This window comes from Callospermophilus lateralis, unplaced genomic scaffold (assembly GCF_048772815.1).
Source record: "Callospermophilus lateralis isolate mCalLat2 unplaced genomic scaffold, mCalLat2.hap1 Scaffold_79, whole genome shotgun sequence".
In the NCBI taxonomy this organism is placed as follows: Eukaryota; Metazoa; Chordata; class Mammalia; order Rodentia; family Sciuridae; genus Callospermophilus; species Callospermophilus lateralis.
The window spans coordinates 5,230,323-5,251,702 of NW_027515935.1; the positions used below are offsets into that span (position 1 = coordinate 5,230,323).

Sequence of the window (21,380 nt, forward strand, 5' to 3'; positions counted from 1 at the left end):
GTCTTGGGTGAAATCAGTGGTGGGAATCAACAACGGAAGGGTGTAGCGGGGCGAGATAGTGACAGGAGGGCGTGAAGAAAACATAAAAAGGCTTGACAGAATTAGGGGCACTGGGTGGGAAATATCTGCCGCTTTAGGGAATCAACTAGATGATGTTTTAAAGCACTTTGTGCATTCTGTATCCCGTAACAGAATTAGCAGCTATTTCTTCCACTCTGTATTTGTTTTCTTTGGGGAGCTTTCTGACAATGAATTCTCTCTGAGTGTTTTTTTCTTTTTTTCTTTTCTATCCATGCATACTGTTGTTGGGGACGAAATGGGAAGCTGGTGGGGAGCATCTCAAAGACATAATGAGATGAACTTGGTCCAATGGACATTTAAAGTGTAAGAAAGGAAACCTCTTGAGCAGTGAGAGCTCTTAGGCACTGAAAGGCTCTTTGCTTGATACAGTTAAAAGATTACTAAAAAGTCTAGAAAAATAGATGCAAGCAGGAACACCGCTCTGCATGGGTTAGATGCCTCGGTGGAATTTTCCCATCTTGAAGTTCACAGGGCATTCGTTTATTGACTGGTGTATGGGAAGGATGTTTGCTTATGCAGACTGAGTAGATTTGAAACAGGAGAAAACAGCTGTAATGCAACCACAAGACATTGGCTTGTGCCTCAAACTAAAAGACCCTTCACAGTGAGCTCCTTCCTGGATGCCAAGCCTAGGTGACTGCTTAGTAAGAGGTTACCTGTGAGTCCACAAAGGGTTGGAAGAGCCTATCCAGGAGGCATGTGCATGAGAGAGGACACCTGCTTAGGTCATTTCTTTGCCATTGATTCTCTACCATGTCTTGTTTTGGCCTCACAGGATGAGTTTGGGAAACGTTCTCTCCTTTCTTTGGGAAGAGTCTGCAAAGACTGGGTGCTGATTTTAATGTTTGGTACAATTCAGTGGTTAAGCTATCTGGGCCTGGAATTGTCTCTGTGTGACTTTTAAAATTACTAAATCTTTTTCCTTGTTATTGCCAATTTTCTTTTAAACCTGCTTTTACGTAGGACACAAAATGATAAGGATATTATCTCTTAAGCCCATTTTAAATTACTAATTCTCTATTTTCCCTTGTTATTTCTAGCTGCATTTCAATGCAGCTTTTAGGCAGAATCACAAGTGATAAGAATATCATCTCTTAAGTCCAGTTAAGTTCAAGAAGGAAACTAGGCACAGTGGTGTATGCCTGTAATCCCAGCAGCTTGGGAGGCTAAGGCAGGAGGATCATGAGTTCAAAGACAGCCTCGGCAACTTATTGAGGCCCTACGCAACTTAGTGAGATCCTTATTCTGTCTCAAAATATAAAAAGGGCTGAGAAGTGGCTCAGTGGTTAAGCATACCTGGATTCAATCCTCAGCACCACCCCCCCCCAACAAAAAAAAATTCAAGAGGAAAATATATGTCATCAACGTTCGGAAGATTCAGATAAACATCTACCAAAATTATATCTCTATTCTTAATTCTGCTGTCTAGCTTCAACACAGATAAACATTTCATCACCTCTCGTGGTTTTGTGAAATTATGAACAAGAAATTTCAGTCCTTTCTACATAAGATTTATTTACAAACAATCTTAACTGACACTTGATTCAAGGTCCTATGATTATTAACTGAAGTTTATACATTGCTCAAGATAATATACAGATATGTGTACCTACCTACCTGTCTTTCAACCTATCTACAAAAGTAACAGTTGTCTCAGAATCTGTCAGGAAGGCAGGAGTAGAGAAAACATGGGAACAGAATTCTAGAGTCTCAGTTCTGATGTCAGCTCCAACTTACACAAGAGACTTTAATCTTTTTTCTCCCACTGATAAAACTAGGTTAAGCATGATGATCAACAGGATTCCTTCTGGTGTAAAATATACAACGACTTATTCTACAACAATGCCATTCCCATTGCTACTAACTCAGAGTGATCAAAATGAAAAGATTTTTGTTATGTACATGTACTAACACACACACACCCACATTCGCACCCACACATCATTCTTACAGAACCAACCAACCACTTTCACAAAATCTTAAAAGAGAAAAAAGAGCAAGAGGAAGTCTGTGGTTAAATAATATAATTCCAACAACTCATAAAGTCCTAAGCCTGCTATGAAACAGTTGTTGCTTATTTTCTTTGTGTGTGTGTGTGTGTGTGTGTATGTGTATATATATAATATTTTCCATTTCACAATGCTCACTTTTTAAAAGCACTATTTCATGTGAGGCATCTAATAAGAAGGTCACTTTTCAGAAATCATGAGCCTATCAGAGAAACTGAATGGTATTTCATCAGTTGCCTCGACTGGCACATTACTTCTACTGAAGTGGCAGGAATAATGATGGGTATGATAATTTGAAATAAATGCATTAGGAGTCTGGCTGCAATGACACCTGTCTGATGGTATAACACTGTTTGAATTACTAAGATATGAATGGTAGACACCATGGAATGAGTCCTGAGATGAATGATAGTGCCCTGCTCCCCCCAAGGTGGATGTGGAGCTATGGAAAGGCCCATCAGACATAAGACGTGTAGGAAGGCAAGTCTTTCTTCCCAGACTTCGGTGCATGTCTAATTTAGCAATGAGAGGCTTCCCGAAGTTCACTTCCTGCTTCTCCTCCACAGTGTCTTCCAGTCCTGAGTACTGATAAGACAAACATACTGTGAAGATTAGATGTTCCTGAAAAGGAAAAGAAACGAGGTTTACCATTTTATCAATGTTAAAAATATCAATCTTAAGATGTAATTCCCATACATAGAACAAAAAGCCATTCAGCCCTCTATCCCAGGTTCCAATTCTCAAGGCATCCTCTCCCTCTCCCCTAAATCAAAAAAGGCTGGCCATTAGCCATCTCCTTTTCCTTCCTTCAATACTGAACTGAACAAGATAATGGGCTAAACCTTTAAGAGATGACTTTAGCTAATACATAGTTATACGGCTATGAAAAAGTTAAAAACTCAACTTTTCTAAGGATATGACTTTATTAGAAAGTTTAACCATGTAGAGCTAGCTTCTCATTATCAAATCAACTAGAAATTTAAAAAAAGATTAAAGAGAAATTCCATACTAATTTGCTGTATATTCTGTGGAAAGTCATAGAACAAGGAAATGATGATTCAAAAATGCTAAGATATTTAAAAGTAGAATATGCTGCATTTTCCTAACTTCTCAAGAGTATGGATGATAAACACATATACTCTCACACGAAAGTCCTCAAGCCACTACCGGAGAAAGAATATAAGGACACTGAGAGGACCCACTGTAGATCGGTTATCTCAACTTCAATTTAATAACCAATAAAGCAGCATATGTATGGATTTTGCCAACAGACTTTTCAGTTTCAAATAATTTTTCATTAGTAGCTATAATTAGGAAAAGCAATAACCTTTAATTTTTGCAGTGAACTGAGTCTTGGATACAGGCAATGCTTGGGAAGATCCTTTGATACTAAATAGCTGCCAGTTTCTTCAGGAGTTCCTTTATTTGCATCTTTTGGATCAATATCCAGGTCCTGTGGGGGGGTGAATCAATGAATGTTATTGATGAAATCAATCAGTCACACACTGTCTATGGTATAACATCTTGACAGGTATTGCTCTCATGAATTTGACATAAGTAGTGATTCCTTACCCAGGATTAAAGAAGCAATGAAAACCACATTCTATGATTACAATAGAATTGTAAATTCTGTACTAATATATTTAAAAAGTAAAGTTAGCTCTGAAAGGGTAGTGCTAACTTTACTTCTCTTTGAAATACTTATTATCCTACTCAAGTTTCTTTTTCAGTAGAGAGAACCCCATTAGTAATTAGCTCCTGAATTCTTTCTCGTTATGATCATATGTTTAGAATATTTAAGAAGAATAAACGAATAAGCTAAAGTCAGCCCTTCCCTTTTTATTTTTTTAGAGTCAACCACTGGTGAAGGATACTGCCCTTCTGCTTTTCTAGAGGGACGCCCCAGCAACACTGGGTGGCCTAATCTGAGCAGTGCTGCTATCACTGGAGGCCGGCTGAAACTAACTGAGCGATTCTGTACTAAATCATTTGCTGTCACATGAAGCAATGGGTTCCATGAAGTCTCTATAAATAATAAAAAAAATAAATAAAGCACATATTTTTGAGCTTACTTCTCAGTTTGTCATACCTATGTAGAAAGAGGGGTACTATTTATTAGATTCTTTTGATCAATAAAAAATAAATACTAGAAATAAATGTTTGGAAAGAATAGAATTAGATTTCTATTCTTCCAATATATGACCATAACTTTACAAGAAAGTTTTATGTGTTATAATAACACAATGGAAACAATAGATTTTTTTAAAAGAAAATCCCCCCACTCTATATATGTACATGTATGTATAAATAAAATATTTTGTTCTTCTACATTTGACATCCTATTTAAGGACTGAGAAAGGCATCCTTCCTGAGTGAACTTTAGACATTTTAAAATTAGACAAACTTAAGGTATTTTGGCAAAATTAATAAATATCATGATCAATGTTTCTAAACTACAAAGAAGTAACACTTATATAAATATATCTCCCTTATATTTACCATCAACTTTTAAGTTTTTAAAAGTTTAGAAGTTTTTTTTTTTTTTTTTTGTGTTTGTGTGTGTGTGTGCATGCACGCTGAGTACTGAACCTAAGTCCTCCTCACATGTGCTAGGCAAGTGCTCTACCAACTGAGCTACATCTCCAGCTCAAAAGTTCAGTTCTTTAACATCACAATACCACTTTTATTTTTCTTCCCAGAACTAGGATTTGAAATCAGGGGTACTCCAACACAGACACACATCCCAAGCCCTTTTTTATTTTTTGAAACATTGTCTCATCTTGCTAAGCTGCCAAGGATGTTCTTGAACTTGTGATCATACTAGCCTCCTGCCTCAGCCTTTTGAATTGCTGGGATTATAGGTAAGTATCACCAAGCCCAGCTAATATCACTGATTTTATTTTATTTATTTTTTTTTCACTTTTACTTCAAAATTTTATTAACAGGTTAAAATACAGAAAATAATAAATTAGTAAAGCCTATGTATGTTTCCAAACATTTGATTGACTAGGATTCTGATTTTTCTATTGGGAAGATTGTATAAATCTCAGATATCCCAGAAGAAAGACCTAATTTTTTTTTTAATTAATTTTTATTGTAGGTTGTTCAAAACATTACATAGTTCTTGATATATCATATTTCACACTTTGATTCAAGTGGGATATGAACTCCCATTTTTACCCCATATACAGATTGCAGAATCACTTCAGTTGCACAACCATTGATTTACATATTGCCATTCTGGAGTCTGTTGTATTCTGCTGCCTTTCCTATCCTCTACTATCCCCCCTCCCCCCTCCCCTCCCCTCTTCTCTCTCTACCCCCTCTACTGTAATTCATTTCTCCCCCTTATATTTTCCCTCCTTTCCCTTCACTTCCTCTTGTATGTAATTTTGTATACCCCTGAGGGTCTCCTTCCATTTACATGCAATTTCCCTTCTCTCTCCCTTTCCCTCCCACCTCTCATCCCTGTTTAATGTTAATCTTCTTCTCATGCTCTTCTTCCCTACTCTGTTCTTAGTTACTCTCCTTATATCAAAGAAGACATTTGGCATTTGTTTTTAAGGGATTGGCTAGCTTCACTTAGCATAATCTGCTCTAATGCCATCCATTTCCCTCCAAATTCTATGATTTTGTCATTTCTTAATGCAGAGTAATACTCCATTGTGTATAAATGCCACATTTTTTTTATCCATTCGTCTATTGAAGGGCATCTAGGTTGGTTCCACAGTCTTGCTATTGTGAATTGTGCTGCTATGAACATGGATGTAGCAGTGTCCCTACAGTGTGCTCTTTTTAGGTCTTTAGGGAATAGACCGAGTAGTGGAATAGCTGGATCAAATGGTGGTTCCATTCCGAGCTTTCCAAGAAATCTCCATACTGCTTTCCAAATTGGTCGCACCAATTTGCAGTCCCACCAGCAATGTACAAGAGTACCCTTTTCCCCACATCCTCGCCAGCACTTGTTGCTGTTTGACTTCCTAATGGCTGCCAATCTTACTGGAGTGAGATGGTATCTTAGGGTGGTTTTGATTTGCATTTCTCTGACTGCTAGAGATGGTGAGCATTTTTTCATATACTTGTTGATTGATTGTATGTCCTCCTCTGAGAAATTTCTGTTCAGGTCCTTGGCCCATTTGTTGATTGGGTTATTCGTTATCTCATTGTCTAATTTTTTTAGTTCTTTGTATATTCTGGATATTAGGGCTCTGTCTGAAGTGTGAGGAGTAAAGATTTGTTCCCAGGACGTAGGCTCCCTATTTACCTCTCTTATTGTTTCTTTTGCTGAGAAAAAACTTTTTACTTTGAGTAAGTCCCATTTGTTGATTCTAGTTATTAACTGTTGTGCTATGGGTGTCCTATTGAGGAATTTGGAGCCCGACCCCACAGTATGTAGATCATAGCCAACTTTTTCTTCTATCAGACGCCATGTCTCTGATTTGATATCCAGTTCCTTGATCCACTTTGAGTTAACTTTTGTGCATGGTGAGAGAAAGGGATTCAATTTCATTTTGTTGCATATGGATTTCCAGTTTTCCCAACACCATTTGTTGAAGATGCTATCCTTCTTCCATTTCATGCTTTTAGCCCCTTTATCAAATATAAGATAGTTGTAGTTTTGTGGATTGGTTTCTGTGTCCTCTATTCTGTACCATTGGTCCACCTGCCTGTTTTGGTACCAGTACCATGCTGTTTTTGTTACTATTGCTCTGTAGTATAGTTTGAAGTCTGGTATAGCTATACCGCCTGATTCACATTTCCTGCTTAGAATTGTTTTTGCTATTCTGGGTCTTTTATTTTTCCATATGAATTTCATGATTGCTTTCTCTATTTCTACAAGAAATGCCGTTGGGATTTTGATTGGCATTGCATTAAACCTATAGAGAACTTTTGGTAATATCGCCATTTTGATGATGTTACTTCTACCTATCCATGAACAGGGTATATTTTTCCATCTTCTAAGATCTTCTTCTATTTCTCTCTTTAGGGTTCTGTAGTTTTCATTGTATAAGTCTTTAACCTCTTTTGTTAGGTTGATTCCCAAGTATTTTATTTTCTTTGAGGATATTGTGAATGGGGTGGTTGTCCTCATTTCCATTTCAGAGGATTTGTTGCTGATATACAGGAATGCCTTTGATTTATGCGTGTTGATTTTATAGCCTGCAACTTTGCTGAATTCATTTATTAGCTCTAATAGTTTCTTTGTAGACCCTTTTGGGTCTGCTAGGTATAGAATCATGTCATCTGCAAATAGTGATAATTTGAGTTCTTCTTTTCCTATTTTTATGCCTTGAATTTCTTTCGTCTGTCTAATTGCTCTGGCCAGTGATTCGAGAACTATGTTGAACAGAAGTGGTGAGAGAGGGCATCCCTGTCTTGTTCCAGATTTTAGAGGGAATGCCTTCAGTTTTTCTCCATTCAGAATGATGCTAGCCTGAGGCTTAGCATAGATTGCTTTTACAATGTTGAGGTATGTTCCTGTTATCCCTAGTTTTTCTAGAGTTTTGAACATAAAGGGATGCTGTACTTTGTCGAATGATTTTTCCGCATCTATCGAGATGACCATATGGTTCTTATTTTTAAGCCTGTTGATGTGATGAATAACATTTATTGATTTCCGTATATTGAACCAACCTTGCATCCCAGGGATAAATCCTACCTGATCATGGTGCACAATTTTTTTGATATGTTTTTGTATCCGGTTCGCCAGAAGTTTATTGAGGATTTTTGCATCTAGGTTCATTAGAGATATTGGTCTGTAGTTTTCTTTCTTTGAAGTGTCTTTGTCTGGTTTAGGAATCAGGGTGATGTTGGCCTCATAGAATGAATTTGGAAGTTCTCCCTCTTTTTCTATTTCCTGAAATAGCTTGAAAAGTATTGGTGTTAATTCCTCTTTAAAGGTTTTGAAAAACTCTGCTGTATACCCATCCGGTCCTGGGCTTTTCTTAGTTGGTAGTCTTTTGATGGTATCTTCTATTTCCTCAATTGATATTGGTCTGTTTAGGTTGTCAATATCCTCCTGACTCAATCTGGGCAAATCATATGACTTAAGAAATTTATCGATGCCTTCACTATCTTCTATTTTATTGGAGTATAAGGATTCAAAATAATTTCTGATAATCTTCTGTATTTCTGAAGTGTCTGTTGTGATATTGCCTTTTTCATCCCGTATGCTGGTAATTTGAGTTCTCTCTCTTCTTCTCTTTGTTAGCGTGGCTAAGGGTCTGTCGATTTTATTTATTTTTTCAAAGAACCAACTTTTAGTTTTGTCAATTTTTTCAATTGTTTCTTTCGTTTCGGTTTCATTAATTTCAGCTCTGATTTTAATTATTTCTTGTCTTCTACTTCTTTTGCTGTTGTTTTGCTCTTCTTTTTCTAGGATTTTGAGTTGAAGTATTAGATCATTTATTTGTTGGTTTTTTCTTTTTTTAAGGAATGAACTCCAAGCAATAAATTTTCCTCTTAGAACTGCTTTCAATGTGTCCCATAGATTCCGATATGTTGTGTCTGTGTTTTCATTTATCTCTAAGAATTTTTTAATTTCCTCCTTGATGTCTTCTATAACCCATTGATCATTCAGTAACCTATTGTTCATTCTCCAAGTGATGCATGATTTTTCCTTACTTCTTTTATCGTTGATTTTCACTTTCATTGCATTATGATCAGATAATATGCATGGTATTATCTCTACTCCTTTATATTGTCTAAGAGTTGCCCTGTGACATAATATATGATCTATTTTTGAGAAGGATCCATGTGCTGCTGAGAAAAAAGTGTAACTGCTTGATGTTGGGTGGTATATTCTATATATGTCAATTAAGTCTAGGTTATTAATTGTGTTATTGAGCTCTATAGTTTCCTTATTCAACTTTTGTTTGGAAGATCTGTCCAGTGGTGAGAGAGGTGTGTTGAAGTCTCCCATGATTATTGTATGGTGGTCTATTAGACTCTTGAACTTGAGAAGAGTTTGTTTGATGAACATAGCTGCACCATTGTTTGGGGCATATATATTTATGATTGTTATGTCTTGTTGGTGTATGGTTCCCTTGAGAAGTATGTAGTGTCCCTCTTCATCCCTTTTGATTAACTTTGGCTTGAAATCTATTTTATTTGAAATGAGTATGGACACTCCTGCTTGTTTCCGAAGTCCATATGAGTGATATGATTTTTCCCAACCTTTCACCTTCAGTCTATGTATGTCTTTTCCTATCAAATGCGTCTCCTGAAGGCAGCATATTGTTGGGTCTTGTTTAGTGATCCATTCTGCTAGCCTGTGTCTCTTAATTGGTGAGTTTAAGCCATTAACATTAAGAGTTATTATTGAGATATGGGTTGTTCTTCCAGCCATATTTGTTTATTTATGTTACTAAACATGGTTTGTTTTCCTCTTTGATTATTCCCCCCCACCTTTACTGTACTACCTCCCGCTGTTGGTTTTCATTGATATTTTCCATTTCCTCTTCCTGTAATATTTTGCCGAGGATGTTTTGAAGAGCTGGTTTTCTAGCTGCAAATTCTTTTAACTTTTGTTTATCATGGAAGGTTTTAATTTCATCTTCCATCCTGAAGCTTAATTTCGCGGGATACACAATTCTTGGTTGGAACCCCTTTTCTTTCAGTGTTTGAAATATGTTATTCCAGGATCTTCTAGCTTTCAGAGTCTGTGTTGAAAGATCAGCTGTTATCCTGATTGGTTTACCCCTAAATGTAATCTGCTTCCTTTCTCTTGTAGCTTTTAAAATTCTCTCCTTATTCTGTATGTTGGGCATCTTCATTATAATGTGTCTAGGTGTGGATCTCTTATGATTTTGCACATTCGGTGTCCTGTAGGCTTCTAGGATTTGGGATTCTGTCTCATTCTTCAAGTCTGGGAAGTTTTCTCGTATTATTTCGTTGAATAGATTGCTCATTCCTTTGGTTTGGACCTCAATACCTTCCTGTATCCCCATGACCCTTAAGTTGGGTCTCTTTATGTTATCCCATATTTCTTGAATGTTCTGCTCATGGTTTCTTAACAGCTTTGCTGAGCTGTCTATGTTCTTCTCCAGTTGAAATACTTTGTCTTCATTGTCTGATGTTCTATCTTCTAAGTGTTCTACTCTGCTGGTAGTATTCTCAATTGAGTTTTTAAGTTGGTTTATTGTTTCCTGCATTTCCAGGATTTCTGCTTGTTTGTTTTTTATAACCTCTATCTCCCTGTATAATTGATCTTTTGCTTCTTGGATTTGTTTATGTAATTTATTGTCGAAGTGGTCGAAGTGGTCTTTCATTGTCTGATTTTGCTGTCTAATGTCTTCCTTGAGACTCCAGATCATCTGAAGCATGTATATCCTGAATTCTTTATCTGACATTCCATCTGCTGCAGATATTACCCCTTCTAAAGTTGAGTTGACCTGCATTGCTTGTGGTCCTTTCTTTCCTTGTCTTTTCATACTGATCGCGTTTCTTTCTGCTTGGTGAAACTGTTGTGTTATTGATTTTTCCCCCTATATATTTATATTGCTCTTGTATAGCTGCAAAGTCTCCCTCGCAGGCTTTGGCGGTGGCTCTGCCCCTCCTCCAATTGAGGCAATGTGCCTTCCACGCCAGGAGGCCGCTGTACCTGTACTTTCGATGGGCCTGTTCTTTCGGTGGTCACAGGTCCGCCTACCTTGCAGGCGTGAGCAGCGGCTTTGCCCCTCCGCTGGCCACTAGGCCTGTTCTGTCTGTCGGTTGCAGATCTGTCTACCTAAAAGGCGCTGGTGGCGGTTCTGCCCCTCCCCCGACCGGGGCGATGTATCTGGCGGGCCACTGGGCCTGTTTTGTCGGTGGTCACGGTTCCGCCTACCTTGCACACGCGTGGAGCAGCTGTTTCATTAGTGCCTGGGCACACTCTCCTTGTTTACCTCCCTCAGGCCCTAAGTTTGTAGAGCTTGGGGCTGAGAACCCGCAGCAAATTTGCTTACCTTCTGGTAGCCACGCCCCCGTATCTGGTGCAAGAGACCTCAGTTGTCAGCACTGGTGGGAGCTGTAGCTGGGAGACCCGCGCCGCGCGGCTCCCGCCGGCTCCTGCATCAGCGCCGCCTCAGCTCCCGCCGGTTCCCGTGCCGCTGCCACGGTTCCCGCCAGCTCCGGGCAGCTCCCTCGCCGCTCCTGCTAATTTAGAATCCGCTGGGAAGGAATCTCTTTGGCCGATCTTTGGTGACTTCCCCTCTCTGCTATGGCGGGCCCCTGGCTCCTTGCAGGAGTTACCGAAGGGAGAGGTGGAACTGGCTTGTCTCTGGTCTGACACAATCTCTGGTTTTAGATCCCAGTTCGCTAATTCATAGAGGCTTGGTTAGATTTCCTTCCCATCCTCTCAAGGGGGGGAGCCCTTTCCCGGGTGGGCAGGGCCGTTAGCAGAGCCGGAAGGGCACGTGCCTTCTGTCGGGCCAGGTGGGGACCCTTCTGGCTGCGCTGGGCCGCCAGGGGCGCCCACAGAGCCAGGCAGATGGCGCCCGCGTGGCTAAGAGCCGGGCGGGGTGACCCTTCGCAGAGCGGGCGGGCCGCCAGGAGTGCCGGGATGGTGGGAGCTGTCTGCCGGCCGGGCAGGGACCCTTCTCGACGAGCAGGGCCACCGGGGGCGCTTGTAAAGCTGGGCGGCTGCAGCCTCGTGGCTAAGAACCAGGCGGGCGGGGTGGCTGTTTGCAGAGCAAGAGCGGGATGGCTGGAGCTGTCTGCCGGCCTGGCGGGGACCCTTCTCGCCGAGCAGGGCCGCCGGGGGCGCTTGTAAAGCCAGGTGGCTGCAGCCGTGTGGCTAAGACCCAGGCGGGCGGGGTGGCTGTTTGCAGGACAAGAGCGGGGCCTCCAGGGTAGCCGGGATGGCGGAAGCTGTCTATCGGCCGGGCAGGGACCCTTCTCGCCGAGCAGGGTCGCCGGGGGCGCTTGTAAAGCCGGGCGGCTGCAGCCTCGTGGCTAAGAACCAGGCAGGCGGGGTGGCTGTTTGCAGAACAAGAGCGGAATGGCGGGAGCTGTCTGCCGGCAGGGCGGGGACCCTTCTCGCCGAGCAGGGCCGCCAGGGGTGCTTGTAAAGCTGGGTGGCTGCAGCCGCGTGGCTAAGAACCAGGCGAGCGGGGTGGCTGTTTGCAGAACAAGAGTGGAATGGCGGGAGCTGTCTGCCGGCCCGGCGGGGACCCTTCTCTCCGAGCAGGGCCGCCGGGGGCCGCTTGTAAAGCCGGGTGACTGCAGCCGCGTGGCTAAGAACCAGCCGGGTGGGGTGGCTGTTCGCCGAGCGAGAGCAGGGCCGCCAGGGTAGCCGGGATGGCGGGAGCTGTCTGCTGGCCGGGTGGGGACCCTTCTGCCACGCTGCTCTGGGCCGCCTGCTGCTTGCAGAAGCGGCGGGTGGCCGCGGGATTGGACTCTGAGCCCGCGCTGCCGGTCAAGTTTCACTTGTCTGGGGCAAACTGTCACGTCTAATAAACTTACTAATTCTCGGCAGGTCTCCTTTCAACAGAATTTTGCTAGAAGATCCTCAGTAGGTAGAATGTAGCTGTTTTAATGGGTGTTTCTGATCCCGTTAATGTGGAGATATTGAAAGTGCTGCTTCCTCGCCGGCCGCCATGTTGGATCCCCTACCATATGATTTTAAAGAAATTTATTTATTTTCCTGCAGCCATAGTGTAGAGAAATTCCTTATTTAATTTTTCTGTAGTAATTAACAAAGATAAGCCCTAGAATCCACTTTAAATAACCTAACCTTACAATCATACAAGAAATCTATAATAAATGACGAGTAAAGAAAAAAGTCAATTATAGAAATTTAAACCTTTTTCTTTTTTTGAAATCAATGTCTAGCTGCATTTTTGGATCCTTTTCTCATTTTTAAGCCAAAAATATATACAAGAAAGAAGTTTGAACTTCAAATTTATACATGAGATATGTTTATTAACTATAAAATTCAAAATCTTTAGAAATTTTAGAAATACAAAATAAAAACCCATCATGGAAAAAATTAGGTAATATTGATGAACATTTAAAACAAATTAATAATCATTAACTCAAAAGGAGTTTAAATTAGTATCTATTTGTGGAAACTATTTTGCTATTGAATATACAGAGAGAAAATAATATTTTTCCAGACTGACATCCCTGTGTTAAGAGCTAAAACTACATTGATGGTCTTTGAAGAAATTTCATACAGTTCTGTCTCTGGGTAGTTTTCTGTGGGCTGCTGAATTGCCACTTAGTATCCAGATACCCATGTTTTTTCATCTGTTCTATCGGAATAATTTTAGAGGGCACAGATGAATAATGCTCTTCATGGAGGCTATGAATACCTGTATGTTCTATAGTGCACAGCTGACAAAGCCCCTGGAATACACTGTGCAGATTCTATTTGGTTAACCGTTATCTGCCACTCACATGAATTTTCTTTCAAAAGCTTGTAATAACCTTTTCACTTTAGGCATCCATGTCATCCACATTCCCAAGTATAAAAGTTTGAATCTTTGTTTTCTGAATTCCAGGTTCCATTTCTCTTCTGGTTCAATGTGGTACATATAATTATGTTTTTTTCTTTCTTTTACACTGTGTTTCTAATAAAAATGTTCTCTGTTCCAAACCTATATTTCCCAGGTCCAGCTATGTTTAGAAAATGACATAGATAATTGTATTTGATAATTTATAAAGGAGAATTGAGAATAATTCTTGCTCATGTTTCCCTTCCTTAGAAACTGAACCTTTTCACAACTGTTCCTGAAAAGGGAGGATCATAATCAATCAGATAAATAAAAAAATGTTGATTGATTGTATATTCTCTTCTAAAAACTCTCTGTTCAGATCCTTGGCCCATTTCTTGATTGGGTTATTAATATTATTATTATTACTATTATTATTGTTATTATTATCATCATCATCACTATTATTATTATTTACTTAATTTTTTGAGTTCTTTTTGTACCCTCGAGATTAGTGCTCTATCTGATATGTGAGGCGTAAAATATTCCTCCTAAAAGCTAGGCTCTGTCTTCACCTCACAGATTGTTTCTTTTGCTGAGAATAAACTTTTTAGCTTGATTCTATCCCATTTATTGATTATTTGTTTTAATTCTTATGCTATAGGTGTCTTATTAAAGAAATTGGGGCCTAATCCCACATGATGAAGATTAGAGCCTGTGTTTTATTCTATTAGACACAGAGTCTTGGGTTTAATTCCTAGGTTCTTGATACATTTGGAGTTGAGTTTTGTGCATGGTGAGAGATAGTGGTTTTTTGAAGAGGCTATCTTTTCTCCCTTACATGTTTTGACACCTTTGTCTAATATATAATAATTATATTTTGGGGGGTTAGTCTCTGTGACCGCTATTCTATACCATTTGTCTGCAGTCTGTTTTTTTTTTTTTTTTTTTTTTTTTGCAAATGCAATGCTGTTTTTGTTACCATTGCTCTGTAGTATGACTGAAGGTCTGGTATCGTGATACCACCTGTTTCACTCTTTCTGCTGAGGATTACTTTATCTATTCTTGGTCTCTTATTTTTCCAGATAAATTTCATGGTTGCTTTTTCTATTTCTGTGAGGAATGCCATTAATATATTGATCAGATTGCAGTAAATCTGTATAGTGCTTTGGTAGCATTGTCATTTTGAAAATATTAATTCTGCCTACTCATGATCAAGGTTGATCTTTCCATCTTCTAAGGTCTTTTTAAATTTTTTCTTTAGGGTTCTGTAGTGTTTCTTGTTTAGATCTTTCACCTTTTTTATTAATTTGCTTCCCAAGTATCTTATTTTTTTTAAGTTATTATAAATGGGGTAGTTATCTATCTTCATTTCTTTCTCAGAAGATTTTTCACTGATATACAAAAATGCCTTTGATTTATGGGTGTTGATTTTTTATCCTGCTACTTTGCTAAATTTATTTACTAGTTCTAGAAGTTTTCTGGTGGAGTTTTTTGAGTCTTCTAGGTATATAATCATAACTGGCATTTGCAGGTAAATGGACAGCATTGGAGAAGATAATGTAAGTGATGTTAGCCAATTCCAAAAAAAATATAAGGAGGCTGATTCATAATGGGGTAGGGAGGGGGAGCATGAGAGAAATAGATGGATTCTCAATAAAGAATAGGGTTGGAAGGGAAAGAAAGGGGGCAAGAATGGTGGAATGTGATAGAGACCATCATCAAAAGTACATGTATGAAGACACAAATTTGTATCACCATACTTTATATATATACACCAGAGATGAAACACTGTGTTCTATACATGAAATAATAATTGTAAAGCTTCTGTTGTCATTTCTTTAAAAAAATGATAGAAATATAAAAAAAAATTGTTCATAAATTGTATACATTAAATATGTGCATGTTATATATAGAATATATACATATATATATGCACATATATGTTTATATATAGATCTAGGGAAAGGCAAGTCTCTTTCCTGAATTTTTAAAAATCAATTAATTTATTAATATGTTCTAACTTGATAATAGAGCAGAATGCATTTCACTTCATAGCACACAATTTTATTTCTCTTGTTGTACAGAAAGTATAGTTACAAAACCCATGAACCTCTAATTTGTGTACAACAAGATTTTCATCTCCTTACACCATCTTACCTACCTCTATACCATCTCCCATCACCTCCATCCTTGCTGTCTTATTCAAAGTTTCTTCATTTCTTCCATGCTACCTCCCACTTTCCTCATTGTGGATCACCATCCACTTAGCAGAGAAAACATTAGGTCTTTGATTTAGGAGGATTGGCTTACTTACCTTAACATGATATTCTTTAACTCCATCCATTTACTTCCCAATTCCATAATTTTATTCTCTTTTAATGTTCAGTAACATTTCACTGTGTAAATACACCATATTTTCCTTATCCATTTATCTATTGAAGAGCATATAAATTGGTTCTATAGTTTACCTATTGTGAATTGTTTTGCTATGAGCATTGATGTGGATATGCCTCTGTATTATGCTGTTTTTAGCTCTTGTTGGTCTAAATTGAGGAGTGGGATAGCTGAGTAAATTTTGGTTTCTTTCCAAGTTTTCTAAGGAATCTCTTTATTCTTTTCCAGACTGGTGTCACCAATTTAGAGTCCTAACAACACTGTAACAGTGGGCCTATTTCCTCACATCCTCACCAAACCATATATTTGCTTGTATTTTTAATAATTTTTATTCTTATTGGAGTAAGATTAAATTTTGGAGTAGTTTTGGTTTGCAATTCTTTAATTGCTAGAGATGTTGTTTTCAAAGCAAAACTCAAACACACTTTGTTATAATTAGTAACCGAAATATTACCACTACATGTATAACTACTTGGATTTTATGTTTGTTTGTGAATACCAGATTTCATGAAAATTTTAAAATATCAATTCAATCAATTATTTAAAATAGTAACCTGTTATACTTTTTATTCACCATATGGTTTACTCATGCATCATCTCTATATACATAAACCCAGGGTACACCTATTTTTATCCCCAAACTCTAAAATGATAGGGTTTCAAAACATGCTCCCAGAAATTGTGGAAGAAATATGCATATCACCTGCTCCATGTATTCCTTTCATCACATTATCTTCTGGACACAAAATGCAAAACTCACACTTATCTTATTCTTCTCCCAAAGCCTCATTTTAATGAGAGCATGGATTACTAAAATCATCTATGTCTGCATTGCCTATTGTTTTCAAATTTCAATCTATGGTGAGTGTACACTTGATTCTTTCAAGGATAGTGTGTTCAACTACCCCCTGTTGAAATTATCCCTGATCTTATCACTCATTTTGTACTTTGCCTGATCTCCTAACATCCTTATTGATATCTATTTCCCCAAGTGCCTTGTTGTGACTGACTCTTCATGTGTGCTGACATTCCCATTTACACATTAATAGAAATTCATTGAATTGCAAAAAGGGCCTTTGGTCCCAATCCTAAACTCACTATTCTTTCTTACCCTACACTGGAATCCTACCTACTCTCTCTATTTCACTGCAATTTCTCTTTTACATTCAGTAGTACCAGGTACAAGATCTTGGCCATTATCTATGGATTTAGAGGATTCATCTCTGCAGAACATAATTCAAAACTATGTATCCAAATCAAGGGCCCAACAAACTTGTGTGCTTCAGATCTTACCTAGTTTTCTATTTTCATACTTACATTTCACCTTACATTCGTATAAATATCCTAGTTGCCCAATACGCGTATTCATCCAGCAGAATGACTCCTAACCCAAATCGAACATGATATGACCCTTAACCATACTCTGTTACCTCAATCTATTTTCACATAACAGCAGGTCCTGAGTTTATCTTGCAATACAGGTGTGTAGGGAATCCTACAGCTGCTGAGAAGCTCAAAGGTAGATGCAGAAATGATCCCTGGAGCAAATGTAGGCAGCTAAGTAGGACCTGTGAGGTCTAAAGTCATCTTCCATGGCCAAGAACCCAGTCAGGATGAAGGGATGAGGCTGAATCAGCCTCTCTTCTCAATGCAGGGAAGATGGACACAATCAGGTCTGTGTGGATTGCTGATCCCGGGCTCCTAGGGTATATAGACCTTTATGTCTTGTGAAAATGTCACAGGAAGTTAGCAGCCTCCATCTCATGAAACCCATGGAAACAACAGTTAGGACAAAGTGGTTGCCAAGGCAGTGACCTCATTCACTTCCCTGAAGGAAGTGACCTCACCTCACTTCCTTGGTGTTGGAACTCTCTGAACTTGGGATCCAGGAGGCGAGGCATCCAGAGGCAGTTCCACTCCCAGTGGGCTCACTTGATTGTCTGTACCAAGGCCAGAGTCATTCTTTGTTGGTACCTAGTGATGTGTGGATAGCCAAATGCCTTGAATGGTCTCAACAGGGGCCTTTCCTGAGAAAGAAGTGTTGACTCATTGCTGGCTCCGGACAACTACACAGAGATGGCCAAGGAGACCAGAGTTGAGAGAGGACAGGCCACTACTGAGGAACATATTTTCACCCACCAGTCAGAGGACAGAGTGGATAGATGAAGACCAAATACAGGGGTGGTTAGTGAGTCTCAGTGGGTGTGTGTTTCAATTTGTGGTTTTGTCTCATGTTCTGAGAACATGAAGGAAAAAAGTTTGGTTTTTTTTTGTGGTTGTTGTTGGTTTGAAATGGACTGTTAACTAGTGAGCCTTTTTATGTCAGTGGATCCCACTCGGTTTGTGGTTAAAGAGAGTAGAGAAAAGAATGCAGCTGTGACTCTGTCCTGTCTAGTGCAAATCTTTGCAGAACTCCTCATGGCCAATTGATGAATGGACTGCTGCTTGCCTTGCAGATGGGCAACACCTACCAATATCCTAAGTTCCTGTATTATTCCTGAATTTTGGCCACTCTCTGAAGGGGTTCGTGGTTTTGTGTCCAAGATGTGTACCGCATTCAAGCTCTGTGACATGGCCATGGACTGGATTCCTAATGGGCATGCCAAGCATGTCAGAAAACTCAAAAATTAGCATGACTGGTAAGGATCTCTCTGGAGAATCCCTGCTTGGATAGATAGTAACCCAAGTTGCATGATTACGAGCTGTCAGTGCCACAGTGTTCAATTAAAGAAAAGTTTTTCTCCAGGCTTCTTTCTTCCCTATTGTTCTGTTCCCCTGAATGTCAGGGAGGTGTTTGCCTTAGGGCACTCCTTTGGGACTCCTCAAAAAAACAGTTTCAAATGGAAATGAAGAGGCCTAATCTGTTCCTTTTAATTAAAGTGCTTTGTAAAAGCTGTGTCTGAATCAGACTCTTGGCCCTGTGTGTGGCTGTGAATTACATTCTCAGCACCCCAGGAAACTCCAGAAAAATCCCATGTGTCCATCCCAATCTAAAAGAATGAAAAAGTGTACTATTGGATGAAGTCTCTAGCCTTCCTCTGATCAGGATCCTGACCCCTATGAAGTCAGAACAGGGATCCTCTGGGTCAAAAGAGTTGTTGCAAGCCCTCCAGTAACTAGCACACAGGTGTTTGGGTTTTTTCATGAGTCCAGTACACATAAAGAATCTACTCCTGGCAGGCAAGAGGCCTTAATTTGACAAGCAGAGCAGTATTAACTACAGGCCCATTATATCTATCCTGTTTCTCAGGAAGGGTGTCCAGGCCACCATGACATTTGGCATATGATGGGTATGGGAGCTTACTTTGCACACCATCTAAGACTGCTCACCCTATAGAAACCTCAGCCAGATTGTTATGATGAGTGTCTGTATGGAAGAAGATGAGGGCCATGTGGGAGTGTTTTTGTTAGAATAGTGGTCTTTTGTGTGGTGGTTGGAAAAGATGACTGGGTCCACCTCAGCTTGAACTCTGGTATGATGCCAATAGAGACTGAGTTCTGGAACTGATCTCAGAGAACTATTGCCATGAATTATGTTGGGACTTTAGAAGGCTGGGCATTAGAGGAGACTTTGGAAAGGAGATCTAGGCCGAGAGTGGCTTTCTCCACAGCACTGGGAATCTCAGCCAGGATTTCACATTATTTTGCTGTGAAAGCCTTTTCAGCTACAGTTGAGAGCCAAAACTCACAGGAACCTCATATTTTAGACCCCAATGGGCCTGGATTCCTGTGATCTTTCGCCATTCTTTGGGAACCTTGCCTGCATGCGATCTCCAGAGCTTTTACTGACAGGAGATTCCTCAACACTTAATGGCTACTGAATGAATCAAAACCCACAGTGTCAACTTCTTCATTCTTGAAATATGGCTAGGCCAATACCATGAAGTTTTTGAGAATCCCATGACCAGAAATCCCTGGAGAACCTTTAGATCTTAGCGTGGCTAAGAACCAGCCGGGTGGGGTGGCTGTTCGCCGAGCGAGAGCAGGGCCGCCAGGGTAGCCGGGATGGCGGGAGCTGTCTGCTGGCCGGGCGGGGACCCTTCTGCCGCGCTGCTCTGGGCCGCCTGCCGCTTGCAGAAGCGGCGGGTGGCCGCGGGATTGGACTCTGAGCCCGCGCTGCCGGTCAAGTTTCACTTGTCTGGGGCAAACTGTCACGTCTAATAAACTTACTAATTCTCGGCAGGTCTCCTTTCAACGGAATTTTGCTAGAAGATCCTCAGTAGGTAGAATGTAGCTGTTTTAATTGGTGTTTCTGATCCCGTTAATGTGGAGATATTGAAAGTGCAGCTTCCTCGCCGGCCGCCATGTTGGATCCCCTCGACCTTTTGGGTCCCCTTCTTCCTCCGGGAGAAGTCTTTTCTGCTGCCCTTTAATAAATTTCTAATTTCTACTCTGACCTTGCCTCGGCGTGTGCTTTCTGGTGTTATTCTTCAACATTGGGGAAGCAAGAACTCGTCACTGGTCAACAGCGGTTTCAATGGTTTCAGAGGTCTTAGTTCATTGATGGTCAACTCCAATTCTCAGAGCCTAGGGTAAGGCAGGACATCATGGCAGAGTAGTGTGGCAGAGAAAAGAATATCACTGATTTTAAATAAAAAATAAAAATAAAAAAGGAGAGACTTACAAGTGGGAAATCAGTAACATTTGCATCACACATTATTATCTCAGGTGGTTTGTGGACTATACTTGTATAGATTATCATGACGTTGGAAAACTCAGCTGCAAATCCTAATTGAATCTGAAAACCACATTGAAATTTAAGACACATACTTTCTGGAAGTTCTGAAAAAGAACAATAGGGACAACTTACAAAGAGTGCTTGGTAAATTTTCTGATAAAATAGCTAGTATTCTGTATAGGATAAAATACAATTAGAGACTTTTCTTTTCCTTAAAAAATGTTATATAACCAATATTATTTAAACACAAATTTTTTCTGGCTAAACATATCAAATCTTTTATTATAATTCTTGCCCATCTGCATATATACTTTACTTAGTGGTAATCAAGAGTATATGCACAATGATAGATATATTTTCACTGATGTCTCAATCTTCATGACAATAATTTTTTCTGGTGCTGGAATGAAATCCAGGGTCTCATGAATGTTAGGCAATGCTCTACCAGTAAGCATTTTTCACTTTTATTTGAAGACAGGGTCTTGCTAAGTTGCCTAGGCTGGCCTTGAACTTGGGATTCTCTTCCCTCGGCTGCTGGAATTACAGATGTGGGCCACTGCACTACCTTCTCTTACCATTTTATGCTATTAAGAAACCCCAAAAACCAAAAAAGCTATCTTCTTACTAAATTTGTTACAAATACCTTCTACCTGACTTTTTAGTCTTATTTTATAGAAGGTTTTGTTTCCTATTGATCTTTACCACTGTAACTTTGTGTTGTTCAGACTTATTTACAGAAAAGATATTCAATTTTAATTACTATGCAATTATCTGGAATGCCAAGATAATATGTTTACAGCA

The 21,380-nt window shown here is 39.7% G+C and overlaps 1 pseudogene; it reads right to left on the reverse strand.

Moving 5' to 3' along the window:
* Window positions 1-2,270: 2,270 nt before the first annotated feature.
* The window catches only part of LOC143640942 (mucosa-associated lymphoid tissue lymphoma translocation protein 1-like), a 108,305-nt pseudogene continuing 89,195 nt past the window's right edge, over window positions 2,271-21,380 (reverse strand).